This window comes from Ictidomys tridecemlineatus, chromosome Y, assembly GCF_052094955.1.
Source record: "Ictidomys tridecemlineatus isolate mIctTri1 chromosome Y, mIctTri1.hap1, whole genome shotgun sequence".
NCBI classification, from domain to species: Eukaryota; Metazoa; Chordata; class Mammalia; order Rodentia; family Sciuridae; genus Ictidomys; species Ictidomys tridecemlineatus.
Window position 1 is genome coordinate 21018913 of NC_135494.1, and position 14088 is coordinate 21033000.

Genomic DNA, 14088 nt, shown 5'->3' on the forward strand with positions numbered 1-14088 from the left:
ATTGGCCTTGTGACAGCCAACACTGAAGGGGAAGTGACAATGAGGAGGATGATGCCGTGATGGAGGAAGGGGCAAGGATCAGGGATTGGGAGCATCTTGGAGGAGGAAAGGCAGACTAAGATTCTCTCCTCGGGAGCCTCCAGATGGAACACCGCCTGAGAGAGCCTGTGACCTCCAGAACCGTGGGCTCCATGTGTGCTGTGTGGAGCCTGAGAGGTCCTGGGATATGTTGCAACAGCTGCAGGAAACTCAGGAGGAGAGAGAGGGCTTGCCATCCCTGAGTGGGTGGCTGTCCTCTCTGCTCCCAGTATTCCCATGTTTTTATCACCTGGTGTTGGATTTGACAAGAGACAGATACAGTTTCACTGAAGAAGATCTAGCCCCAGAGTTTTTCTTAGGAAGACAATCTCATGGGCAAAGCTCCTTGATTACACTAAAGGGGAACCCACAGCACTTGAGCAAGGAGGAGACTCTTGTCTGTGTGCTTGGGTTTCTTGGTATTTTGTATTGGCGGTAGGGTTAAGACTCACAGGACCCCATCTGAGGGCACATCACTCAGTGGCGCCTCCTCTGAATTCACCAGGCAAGTCACCGTCACTGCACACAGGGCTGCACAGTCCTCAGAGCTGTGGCCCTGCCCTCTCACACATCCTGGCCCACTGCTGACCCTTAGTTCTGACCCCATCCATGAGTCCTCAGGGAACTGTCATCATTGCCAGGTTGTGGTCATTAGAGATCACAAAGTGAAATTAAAAATGCTCATAAATTGCTGATGGGGAGACTTGGCCCAGTGAGTACAGAGCCCCAGCAGTCCTGGGCCTGAGCTGGGCACAGCTCCCAAGATTTAGGGTCCCTCCTTGGCAGGACATAGATACTTCCTCAGGGCTTCTGAGATCTGGCCTCTGGGCTTTATTTTAAAAGTCAAGTTTGTTCGCATTCTCATGGCAGGTAGATGTCACAACAACGTGTGGGATTTTGGGTCTGTGGACCCAGTGTCTTGACTGTGGATTCCTTCTTTCACGTTTTTAAAAAATACTTTTATTTGTAGATAGACACGATATCTTTATTTTATCTTTATGTGGTGCTGAGGATCGAACTCAGTGCCTTCCACATTCAAGGTGAGCGTTCTTCCTTTGAGCCACATCCCCAGCTCTCTTTCACATTCTTGAAGCTGATCTTCTTCCATCTGTCACTGGGCAGGATTCTGTAGGAAATGCAAATGATTTGTGGAACAAGTTAAGGAGAGAATACTAACATTTCACAAGAAATTCATACAGATACCCTCACACAATTTTTAAACCTAATGGATATGAACCATTAGGATTTTAAATGAACTTGCCATGATCCAAACTCTTAATATAAAATTATTTCAAATATACTTTCTGTCCCCAATGGGAAGCAGGATCTTAGGTTTTTATCGCTTCATTGTGTGTATCACACTGTGTTCTGACATGTGACTGAAATGACCCATTGTTACATCAGATGTAAATTTGGAGCACTTTTTCAAATAGACCTGTTGAAAGCAAACCATCTGTATCCATTTACAAGTAAAATAAAATCAAATTCAATTCCATGTAATGATGATGTCATGAAAATAATCCACTTTTATATTTTCTTTTAGCAAAAGATTAAATTTCTCATCTTGAAAACTGTTGAAGATATTTATAAAATTTCTAGAATTTGAGGTAAAAAATAAAAACCTCTATTTTTCCTGTGCTACATGGTGTATACTTGTTCTTCATTATTCAGTTTCTGCCCTTTATTTTCAAAACTCACAATAAGAATGGGGTGAACTGCCTTTTCAATCAGTGAACAGTAACTGGGGCAAATAAAATATGTTGGATTAGGATCTATATCTGCCTTGATTGGGCTCAAAAGGCAAACATTGCTATAAATAATCCACTTCTTCTTTCTCTAAGGGTTGGTGTATCATATGATTTCCTAAACATGTTCATCAAAAGGGTAGATGGTACAGTTGATGTGAGAAATTAGGTCAGTGAGAAAATGGAATTTCTGAATATTACTAAATATGAGAAAAATAACAGCCCACCATTCATTTCCAGCAGGTACTGGACTCCTGTTCCATTGATCTGCACCAATGACCTGCTTGTCATGTGGAGTAATTTCTCAACAACTGTGGGCAAATGAGGAAGAGTTGGGCTGAGCTGTCACTCAGCTCTGCCTGTCACGCCTCTCTCCTCCTGCTGCTCCTCCATTCAGGGCAGCTGCAGAATAGAAGCCTGAATATGTGAATCATGAGCTGTCAGCCTGTTCCCTGAGTTCCTCAGCATCTTCCTCTCATGCAGACTCAAAAAAACTGTTGTTAGACAAGCAGCACATATAGCTTTCAACAGATCTGTTTCAAGTAGTGCTCCAAATTTGCATCTGATATAATAAGGAGCCATGTCAGTCACATGTCAGAACACAGTGTGATAGAAAGAATGCAGTAATAGAAACCTAAGATCCTGCTTCCTGTTGGGAACATAAAGTATATTTGCTGAGTCACCATAGCAAAGAGATTTTTGTTTGGGGCTGCACACTGTGGGAGGAGCTTGTGTACCTTGCCTGCAGTAATACACTCCAGCGTCCTCAGCCTCCTCCCTGCTGATTCTCAGTGCAAAATCTGTCCCTGACCCACTAACGCTGAACTCATCTGGGACCCTAGAGAATTGGTTGGAAACTTTGTAGATGAGAAGCTTTGGAGACTTGCCTGGCTTCTGAAGAAACTAACACAAATAGGTGTTTCCATTACTATGTAGGAGATGGCAGGGGGCTGTCCAGGGGTGACAGGCTTGGAGACAGGAGTCTGGGTCATAACAACATTGCCACTGGATCCTGAAAAGATGACAGAAAAGCAAGGTTACGTACCAATACTGTGATCAATATTCATTATTTTCAGTCTGCTACTTATTTCAATATTTTCTGATGCATGCCAGGAAAAAATGAACCTACAAAAATAATTTGCTATTTTATATATAAGTCACAAAGTGCTATTTGTTATTCATGATTTTCATTAGAACACTGGTTATTGTTGAGTGGATGCTAATGCTAAAAGTATCAAATAATTTTCTGATTCATACCAAGAAAACATAAACCTGTAAGAAATAATTTACTATTTTATATATAAGTCACAATGTGTTCTGTGTTATCCAAGATCTCCATTAGGGCATTGGTCATTGTTAAGTGGATCCTAATTCTAACAGGAAAAGTATGAAATACCATTCCATGGAACACAAAATACTTGCCTCTACTGCAAGGAAAGAATAAATATGACAAGAAATGGGACCCTTTTACCCCATTCTCCTTTCCTAAATCCCTCGGCCTCAGCAGGGACCCAGAGCATCAGCAGCCCCAGGAGCTGAGCAGGGCACAGCAGAAGGTTAAGTTGAGCAGCCCTGGTGAGTCAAGGCCAGATTAGAGCTGAGTGTTTTCTCAGATTTGTAAGAAAGAGCCTTCCTGTGGGACAGTATGCAAATCCCATGGTGGGTGCAGTGGGGTGAGACAACCTGCTGGATGAAGTGGGAGGAGACAGCAGGACAGGCCCTCCTCTGTGTACAAGGTGACATAAAACATCTCTTGCTGGTACATAGATACAGATTAAGTCAGTTTGTTTGTGGAAATATGGAAGAACCATGTGACAGCACCTGGTTAGAACACGGTCACATGATTTTGGAGCTGCCACTCTAAGACAGCAAGTCCCAGACAGTGCAGGGTGTCTAGGATTAATCTGAGAGCTGAATGCTGTCCAGCTTGTTTTGCTCCCAGGTAATGTGGAAAAGGACACAGCTCTCATACCCACAAGTCTGATGGGGGAAGCCTCCAGATGCAAAGGTGGTCTTGAGCCAGTTGAAGACTCTTTCATCTGCATCCCAGCTACAGTGCTGGAGAATGTTAGATGCAGGTTTTGGAAGCTGCTTTCCATGGGACCTAAAATCCACAAAAGCATTCTTTTGAAGGTCATGAAAAGGATAAAAGCATGAGTCTGTCTCTTGCACATCAAAAGCTGAAAGCCCCATTTAAGTAAGAGGAAAAGAAGATATAATTCCATGCCTTAGGTAATAGATATGAAATTCCTTGTGGTGAGTTGTTACGATTTGATGTATTTCCCATCATAACTTCCTTACAAATACCAGATAACCCACAGGTGTTTATTAGTAAAAGAACTTCTCAATTTACTGGTACAGAATGAAAAATCAAAGAAAAAAAGTTTTTTAAATAAGTGGTGTTAAGAAAAACTCTGGTAACAGTCTTACATTCTATCTGATCCTACAGAACCAGGTCCTTCATGATTCTGCTCCTTGTCACTGTGTGAGGTCACTCATCTCTCCTCTGGCCTGTGTGGGGAGCAACAGCCTTAAATCAAGATGCAAGGGAGATTCCCTGTAAGAAAAGAACAACAATTGCATCCTAGGCAGTAGTGTCTTGGGGCACCCTGTGCCAGCACTGACATTTTCCTGGGCCTTCATTTAAAAACGGTGCCTGCTCAGGGATCATTCTACCATGTGGCTAGTCACCTCAATAGGGAAGCAACTTCACCTTTTATCATTTGTTATCGATACACTTAATATTGAATTCAACAGGTCATGGAAAATGGCTTCTACATAAAAAGGGGAGTCACAATCCTGGAAGAAAAAAACAAATCCTGGGAAATGGAAAGATGAGTTTGAACCACAAAGTAATCTTAGATAATTTAACCCAAAGTCATATTCAATCGCTAAAACAAACAAACAAATGAAATTGTACACATGATTTCACAAAAATAAAGATTGTTTTTAATATATTTGGGAAAATGTACCAAACTAAGACTCTTTAACAAGGCTCGAACAGATAATTGACAAAAAATAATATTTACCTTTAAGGTTAGACATCATGGGAAGAATATGGATTTTCTTCTGTAGATATTAATCTCTCTGCTAAGCCTAGCTCACCCACACCAAACTGCAGTGAAGCAATATTCCATTTACTACCTAATCATTCAGTGTATTACAAGTTCTCTTCCTGGTCTCCTAAGATTCCATGTCAGTTTACATTTTTGAGGACACAGGCCTCTGTCCTCCAAAGAAGGTGTCTATAAATATGGTTCACTGGTGAGATGAGGAATAGAGAACCCCAAAAGATTTTGAAGACTGTGAATTTCAATGTTTTAAACTGTACTTAAAGCTTCTTTTAAGTTTTCCTCATAAAAATTTATAGAATATGCCAAGAAGATAAAAGAAAAAGGTTTTGCTTTTTTATTTTAGATAAGACATTGAGACTGTAACATGAACAGTTTCATATTTATTCCTTCTCCTTTCATACTGAAGTCCAAGAATCAACAAAAGAGTTGTATGAATTTTCAATAAGGGAAATTCAAGATACTCAGGAAACTTAAGATAAAATTTATCCATTTAATATTATTTGTCAATCAAATGTTTCCTTCCTTTTTTTCCATAGTAAGAAAAAAACAAAAATTAAGAGCAAGAAAGATACAAGAAATGAATGGATTATTTAGTGCCTAATTTTTGTCTTATGACAACAATCAATGCAGCACAACTGCTGGAGGGTGACCCTCTGCCTTAAGGAAGCAGACCTCACAGTAGTGAACTTCACTTTCTCTTGTGTTTCCTGTTCAAGAGCTAAGAATAACCCAGTGTTGAAATGCATTTCAAAGTGTCAACTACCTTCAACCTTCAGAGGATCTAGATATTTGAACGCTGGCTCATCAAAACACCTCCAAGCAAAATAATTATGAAGAATCAGCAATACATATAAAATAACATATGCAGGCATGCTCCTAGAGAAAGCATGTGGGAAATCTCTATCATGTTGGTACTAGTAATAATTGTTTTTTATGTCACATCAAAAGCTATAATAACAAAATCAAAAATAAGCAAATGAGGGGCTGGGGATGTGGCTCAAGTGGTAGTGTGCTCGCCTGGCATGTGTTCGGCCTGGGTTCGATCTTCAGCACCACACACAAAGATGCGTCTGCCGAAAACTAAAAAATAAATATTAAAAAATTCTCTCTCTCTGTCTCTGTCTCTGTCTCTGTCTCTGTCTCTGTCTCTCTCTCTCTCTCTCTCTCTCTCTCCAAAATATAACCAAATGGGACTGCAGCAACATAGGATGCTTCATCACAGAAAAGAAGCTATTGACAGAATAAAAGGACAGCCCATAGAACGATAGAAAATATTTGTAAACCATATAACTAATAATGGGTTAATATCCAAAATATATGAGGAACTAACACAACTACATAGACAACAAAAAAGAAAGCAAAACAAAAATCATTAATCCAACTGAAAATTATGAAAATGACCAAAAAATATACTTGTGAATTATACATCAATAAAACAAATTAAAAATTAAAAGATTCCATCTTCACAGTATTGGCATAAACACAGACACCCAGCTGTAAGATCCAGAGTTCACAAAGAAAACTTCACATTTAAGGTTTAATGATGCTCAGCCAGGGACACAGTTGAATGGGAGAGAGGACAATCTTTTCAGTAAAGTGTGTAGGGAAAATCAGATACTAAAAATGAATTAAGTTGAATACTTAACTTGATCCATGAATAAACAAATAACTCAAAATCATACAAAAAAATCATTGACCTAAGAGTAAGAGCAAAAACTGGAAAAGAAAATACAGGGAAATGTTTCATGACATTGGATTTGGCAGTTATTTCTTGGATTGACACTAAAACCAGCATCATTAAGAGTAAAAATTAGTTAAAAACATACGTGCATCAGAGAGTCTCAAAAACTCTTATCAACAGAGTAAAAAGGCAACCCACTGAATGGGAGAAAGTATTTGTAAGTCACATGTATGAAATTGCTAATTCTTTTTGTTCCTTTTGACTCAGTTCTCCTTAGCATTCTCAATATCCTCTCCATGTGTCAATCTCATACCTTGTAGAATTTTCATAATTCTATCAAGTCTTGAACTTTTTAATGATTTTTTTCATGTTGTATTTCACCTCATTCTGATAGGTCTCCAGCTTTCTGCTCCAGCTAAACAGTCTTCCACTATTTAGAGCAACTGTTGTGTCTTCTTCAACAGATATTTCAAACATTGCATATCTCCTGTTATAGTCTCTTATATTTATACATATAATTTATACATACATCTTATATTTATACTTCTAATTATTTGAAATATAGTTTTACTGAACTATTTCCTCTCCCAGTTTTCAAGGCTTTTAGCATTTTTCTGGGTACATTTTATGCTTCTTTAAAAGTAGTATGTCTGTAAATATGCCACCTTTAGTAGATGTTCATATAACATAAGGGCATAGTTTGGTCTTCAAACACAGAAAAGGCACACTGTATAAATTGAAGAAATATGAATTGTACAAACAAGCATTTTTTGTATATTCATCTTTCAGATCAAGATATAGAGCTCTCCAAACTTCCTTTGTATGTCTTCCAAGTCAACATTTGTCTCTAACCTCTAGCAAGGAAATTGTTACTCTGCAGATTGTCGAATAGTTTTCTTGTTCCTGGATTGGAACATCATGTACACTGAAGTAAGCATACTTTCGTTTCTAGCATCTTTCCCTTATCTTTCTGTTTGAGATACAGTGGATTCCTGCTGCAAAATAATAAATGTTATAGTTGTTATATACAGTTGTTCTGTGAATATTCCACAATCTATACATTTGTAGTTAAGTCAGTTAGATTGTATCCAAAAATCGGCCATAAAGTTAGATCTTTTATGCACAGTCATCTACGTTTCTCTTTGTTGACATATTCACTTGTATATCTTGGTTATAATCCTTGGAATTTACTGATGCTCTTATAAAACTTGGGCATAGCAAACACTTTTCATGATATTTTTTTCCAATGTACACAACCACATGCAATTTATGAGCACATCAGATTTAAATCTTCACAGATTTAAATTATGCTGTGCACTGTACATTCATAGTGTCAGACTTCTGTTACATTAAATTGGTAATTACGGATTCACTTACAAGAGATTTCTTTACCTACCTAACATCACATGATGCCTGTTTTCTAAAACTACTAGGTTCTTTAATTCCAATCACATCCCCTTTTTGTTAATTTCTTTCACATTGCTCTTATGTATGCACCTCAAATTACATGATATTGCTCTGGCTCTTACATGCAGCCAAGGCTAATCCTCATTTATACATATGTGTCCTCTTTCCAGCTTCATATTTCTATCCAGGATTACATTTTATTTATTTTAAACCCTTCGGATGATTACTAATTATTTTGGTTTTTCAAACAACATGTGTTTGAATGTTCTTTCTGCCCAATTTTTTCTGCTCTCTCTTTCTGGAACTCCAAATATTCTTTTTATATCATTAGTTGTTCGAGACATTACAATGATCTTGACATATCATACATTTGATTCAAATAAGTTATGAATTCTCAATTTTCCACATATACAAATTGCAGGATCACACTGGTTATACATCCATGTGTATAAATACAGCAATCTTATTGTCAGTTGTATTCTGCTGTCCTCCCTATCCCCCCTCCCCTCCCCTCCCATCACCTCTCTCTACCCATTCTACTGTGACACTTATCTCTCTCTTTTTATTTTCTTCCCTTCCCCCTCACACTAGCATATATGTATTTTGTGTAACCATGAGGGTCTCCTTCCATCTTCCATGAAATTCCCCTTCTCCCTCCCATTCCCTACCATCTCTTTTCCTTATTTCATGGTAATCTTCTTTTCATGGTCTTTCTTCCTACTCTGTTTTGAGCCACCTCCCTTATATCAGAGAAGACATTCGGCATTTTTTTTTTTAGGGATTGGCTAACTTTGCTTAACATAATCTGCTCTAATGCCATCCATTTCCCTGCAAATTCCATGATTTGTTATTTTTTAGTGCTGAGTAATATTCCATTGTGTATAAATGCCACATTTTTTATCCATTCATCTGTTGAAGGGCATCTAGGTTGGTTCCACAATCTATCTATTGTGAATTGTGCTGCTATGAACATTGATGTACCTATGTCCCTGTAGTATGCTCTTTTTAGGTCTTTTGGGTATAGTCCGAGAAGGGGAATAGCTGCGTCAAATGGTGGTTCCATTCCCAGCTTTCCAGGGAATCTCCATACTGCCCTCCAAATTGGCTGCACCAATTTGCAGTCCCATCGGTAATGTACAATTGTACTCTTTTCCCCACATCCTCACCAGCACTTGTTGTTGTTTAACTTCATAATGGCTGCCATTCTTACTGGAGTGAGATGGTATCTTAGAGTGATTTTAATTTGCATTTCTCTGACTGCTAGAGATGGTGACCACTTTTTCGTGTATTTGTTTATTGATTGTATGTCCTCCTCTGAGAAGTGTCTGTTTAGATCATTGGCCCATTTGTTGATTGGGTTATGTTTTTTGTTTGTTTGTTTGTTTTATAACTTTTTGAGTTCTTTGTATATTCTGGAGATTAGTGCTCTATCTGAAGTGTGAGGGGTAAAAATTTGTTCCCAGGTATAGGCTCCCTATTTACCTCACTTATTCTCTTGCTGAGAAAAAAGCTTTTTAGTTTGAATACATCCCATTTGTTGATTCTTAATTTTAACTCTTGTGCTATAGGTGTCCTATGAAAGATTTGGAGCCCGTCCCCACAAGATGGAGACTAGGGCCAACTTTTTCTTCTGTTAGATGCAGAGTCTCTTGTTTCATTCCTAGCTCCTTCATCCATTTTGAGTTAATTTTTGTGCATGGTGAGAGAAAGGGATTCAATTTCATTTTGTTGCATATGGATTTCCAGTTTTCCCTGCACCATTTGTTGAAGATGCTATCCTCCCTCCATTGCATGCTTTTAGCCCCTTTATCAAATATAAGAAAGTTGTAATTTTGTCGATTGGTCTCTGTGTCCTCTATTCTGTACCATTGGTCCACCCGCCTGTTTTGGTACCAGTACCATGCTGTTTTTGTTACTATTGCTCTGTAGTACAGTTTGAAATATGGTATCGCTATACCGCCTGATTCACTCTTCCTGCTTAGAATTGCTTTTGCTAGTCTGGGTCTTTTATTTCTCCATATGAATTTCATGATTGCTTTTTCTATTTCTGTGAGGAATGTTGTGGTCTTTTGATTGGCATTGCATTAAACCTATAGGGTACTTTTGGTAATGTGGCCATTTTAATGATATTAATTCTGTCTATCCATGAACAAGGTATGTCTTTCCATCTTCTAAGGTCTTCTTCTATTTCTCTCTTTAGGGTTCTGTAGTTTTCATTGTAAAGGTCTTTCACCTCTTTTGTTAGGTTGATTCCTAAGTATTTTTTTTTTTGAGGATATTGTGAAGGGGGTGGTTGTCTGATTTCCCTTTCAGAGGGTTTGTCACTGATATACAGAAATCCCTTAGACTTATGAGTGTTGATTTTATATCCCACCACTTTGCTGAATTCATTTACTAGTTCTAGAAGTTTCTTGGTAGAACATTTTGGGTCCATTAGGTATAGGATCATGTCATCCACAAATAGTGCTAATTTCAGTTCTTCTTCTCCTGTTTTTATGCCTTTAATTTCTATCGTCTGTCTTATTGCTCTGGCCAGTGTTTCGAGAACTATGTTGAATAGGAGTGTGACAGAGGTCATCCCTGTCTTGTTCCAGATTTTAGAGGGAATGCCTTCATTTTTTCTCCATTTAGAATGATGCTGGCCTGGGGCTTAGCATAAATAGCTTTTACAATGTCGAGGTAAGTTCCTGTTATCTCTAGTTTTTCTAATGTTTTGAACATAAAGGGATGCTGTATTTTGTCAAATGCTTTTTCAGCATCTCTTGAGATGTTCATATGGTTCTTATCTTTAAGTCTATTGATGTGGTGGATTACATTTATTGATTTCCGTATATTGAACCAGCCTTGCATCCCAGGTATGAATCCTACTTGATCATGGTGCACAATCTTTTTGATGTTTTTGTATCCGATTTGCCAGAAATTTATTGAGGATTTTTGCATCTATGTTCATTAGAGATATTGGTCTGTAGTTTTCTTTCTTTGAAGTGTGTTTATCTGGTTTAGGAATCAGGGTGATGTTGGCCTAGTAGAATGAATTTGGAAGTACTCCCTCTTTTTCTGTTTTGTGAAATAGCTTTAAAAGTATTGGTATTAGTTCTTCTTTAAAGGTTTTGTAAAACTCTGCTGTATACCCATCCAGTCCTGGGCTTTTCTTGATTGGTAATCTTTTGATGGCTTCTTCTATTTCCTCAATTGATATTATTCTGTTTAACTTGTGTATATCCTCCTGACTCAATCTGGGAAGATCATATGACTTAAGAAATTTATTGATGCCTTCACTATATTCTATTTTATTGGCATATAAGATTTTAAAATAATTTCTAGTTATTATCTGTATATTGTGATATTGCCTTTTTCATCCTGTATGCTAGTAATTTGAGTTCCCTCTTTTCTTCTCTTTGTTAGCATGGCTAAGGGTCTGTCAATCTTATTTATTTTTGAAAAAATAACTTTTAGTTTTGTCAATTTTTTCAGTTGTTTCTTTTGTTTCAATTGCATTGATTTCAGCTGTGATTTTAATTATTTCTTGTCTTCTACTACATTTGCTGTTACTTTGCTCTTCGTTTTCAAGGGCTTTGAGATGAAGTGTGAGATAATTTATTTGTTGGTTTTTCCTTTTTCTGAGGAATGAACTACAAGCAATGAATTTTCCTCTTACAACTGCTTTCATTGTGTCCCATAGATTCTGATATGTTGTGTCTGTTTTCATTTGTCTCTATGAATTTTTTAATTTCCTCCTTGATGTCTTCTGTAACCCATTGATCATTCAGTAGCATATTGTTCAATCTCCAAGGGATGAAGGATTTTTCCCTCCTTCTTTTATTGTTGACTTCCAATTTCATTCCATTATGATCAGAAAAGATGCATGGTATTATCTCCACTCCTTTATAATTGCTAAAAGTTACCCTATGGCATAATATATGGTCTATTTTTGAGAAGTATCCATGTGCTGCTGAGAAAAAAAAGTATATCTGCTTGCTAATGGTTGATATATTCTATATAAGTCAGTTAAGTCTAGGTTATTAATTGTGTAATTGAGTTCTATAGTTTCTTTATTCAACTTTTGTTTGGAATATCTGTCCAGTGGTGAGAGAGGTGTGTTGAAGTCACCCATAATTATTGTGTTGTAGTCAATTTGTCCCTTGAACTTGAGGAGAGTTTGTTTTATGAACACAGCAGCACCATTGTTTGGGGCATATAAATTGATAATTGTTATGTCTTATTGGTAAATGGTTCCCTTTAACAATATATAGTGTCCTTCTTTATCCCTTTTGATTAATTTAGACTTGAAGTCGATTTTATTTGATATGAGTATAGCCACACCTGCTTGCTTCCAAGGTCCATGTGCGTGGTATGATTTTTCCTAACCCTTCACCTTCAGCCTGTGTATGTCTTGTCCTATCAGATGAGTCTCCTGAAGGCAGCATATTGTTGGATCTGCTTTTTTATTCCAGGTTACTAGCCTATGTTGCTTAATTGGTGAGTTTAAGCCATTAACTTTTAGGGTTACTATTGAATATGCTTTGTACTTCCAATCATGTTTGTTTATTTATTTAATTATTTTTTAAAATTTGGCTTGTTTTTTCTCTTTGATTAGTTTTTTATCCCCTACCTCTTTACTGAGGTACTTCCCACTGTTGGTTTTTGTTGTTGTTTTTCATTTCCTCTTCGTGTAGTGTTTTGCTCAAAATGCTTTGCAGTGTTGGTTTTCTGGCTGTTAATTCTTTTAACTTTTGTTTATCATGGAAGATTTTTATTTCATTGTCAAACCTGAAGCTTAGTTTTGCTGGATACAATATTCTTGGTTGGCACCCATTATCTTTCAGTGTTTGAAAAATGTTGTTCCAGGATATTCCAGGTGAAATGATGGGATTATGAAAGTTTTATCCTAGTCAGTGAATGAATCCACCAATGCAGATTAAATGATGGCAACTGTAGGTAGACAAGGTGTAACTGAAGGAGGTAGGTCACTGAGGGTGTCTCTTTGGGTTTACATTTTGTCCCTGGTTGGAGGAACTCTCTCTGCTTGCTTGTTGCCATGTCCTGAGCTGCTTTCCTCCTCTATGTCTTTCCACCATGATGTCCTCAGTGCTATGGAGTCAGCCATCTGTAGTCAGAGACATCTGAATCCATGAGCCAAAATATACTTTTCCTCCTCTGTGTTTTCTTCTCTGGTATTTTGAAAAAGTTGACTAAAACAAAAATTCATACCAAGAAGTACCGTGGTTGCTGTAACTAACCTAACCACATGTTTCAGATTCTTTTTGGAACTTGTGGGCACAATTTTGAAAAGATTAGGAATGCAAGTTGGAAAATCTTTAGGTTGTTGTCAGCAGAGTTTAATGGGTGATTCTGATGAAAACTCACAGACCAGAATGCCGATGGAACTGTGGACAGTAAAGACTGGGCTCATGAGTTTTCAGAGGAGGAAGTCTCTATTCCAGGGATTGAATTCAGGGGCACTCAACCACAGAGCCACATCCCCACTCCTATTTTGATTTTATTTAGAGACAGGGTCTCATGAGTTGCTTAGCACCTCACTTTTGCTGAGGCTGTCTTTGAACTCCATCCTCCTGCCTCAACCTCCTGAGCTGCTGGGATTACAGGCATGTGGTATGTGAATTGAGACTTTCTATGACAGTGAATTTAAAGCTGATGGACTAATTAGTCTGATGTAGAAAATTCCATCCCTCATATGCTTTAAATCATCTCTTTATGTGGTTTTGTTCTACTATATTATTTAGAGAATAATGTCATGGGAAGAGTCTGTTATATTCAGTACCGATACATTTTTTTCAGAAATATGTTCAATTTATTATTGATTGAATCCAAAGATGCAGAACTCATGAATGCAAATGTTTGATTTGTTTTTCAAAAAATATATTAAAATTCAAAATCATAAAGCAAACTGGCAAGATATCAACTTAGAGAAGATATTCCAATGCATATTTCTAGCTGTGATAGTCAATTTTGCTGTCACCTGGACTGGACTAAAGAATGTTTATTCTCTTTTATTGCTGAGTAATATTCCATTGTGTATACACACCACATTTTCTTTATCCATTTATCTACTGAAGGGCATCAAGATTGGTTCCACAATTTA

At 37.5% G+C, this 14088-nt stretch overlaps 1 long non-coding RNA gene across 3 annotated transcripts in view; it reads right to left on the reverse strand.

Annotated features, from left to right (window-relative positions):
• Positions 1-886: 886 nt before the first annotated feature.
• The window catches only part of LOC144372099 (uncharacterized), a 47504-nt gene continuing 34302 nt past the window's right edge, over positions 887-14088 (reverse strand). For 2 of the 3 annotated variants that reach the window (XR_013432152.1, XR_013432153.1), the window contains exons 2-5: positions 4254-4380; positions 3796-3927; positions 2711-2835; positions 887-1204 (exon numbers count right to left, since the gene is read on the reverse strand). This is a non-coding gene — a long non-coding RNA (uncharacterized LOC144372099). Of the gene's footprint in view, positions 1205-2050; positions 2836-3795; positions 3928-4253; positions 4381-14088 lie in introns of all 3 variants that reach the window. The other variant, XR_013432154.1, reaches the window with a different exon arrangement.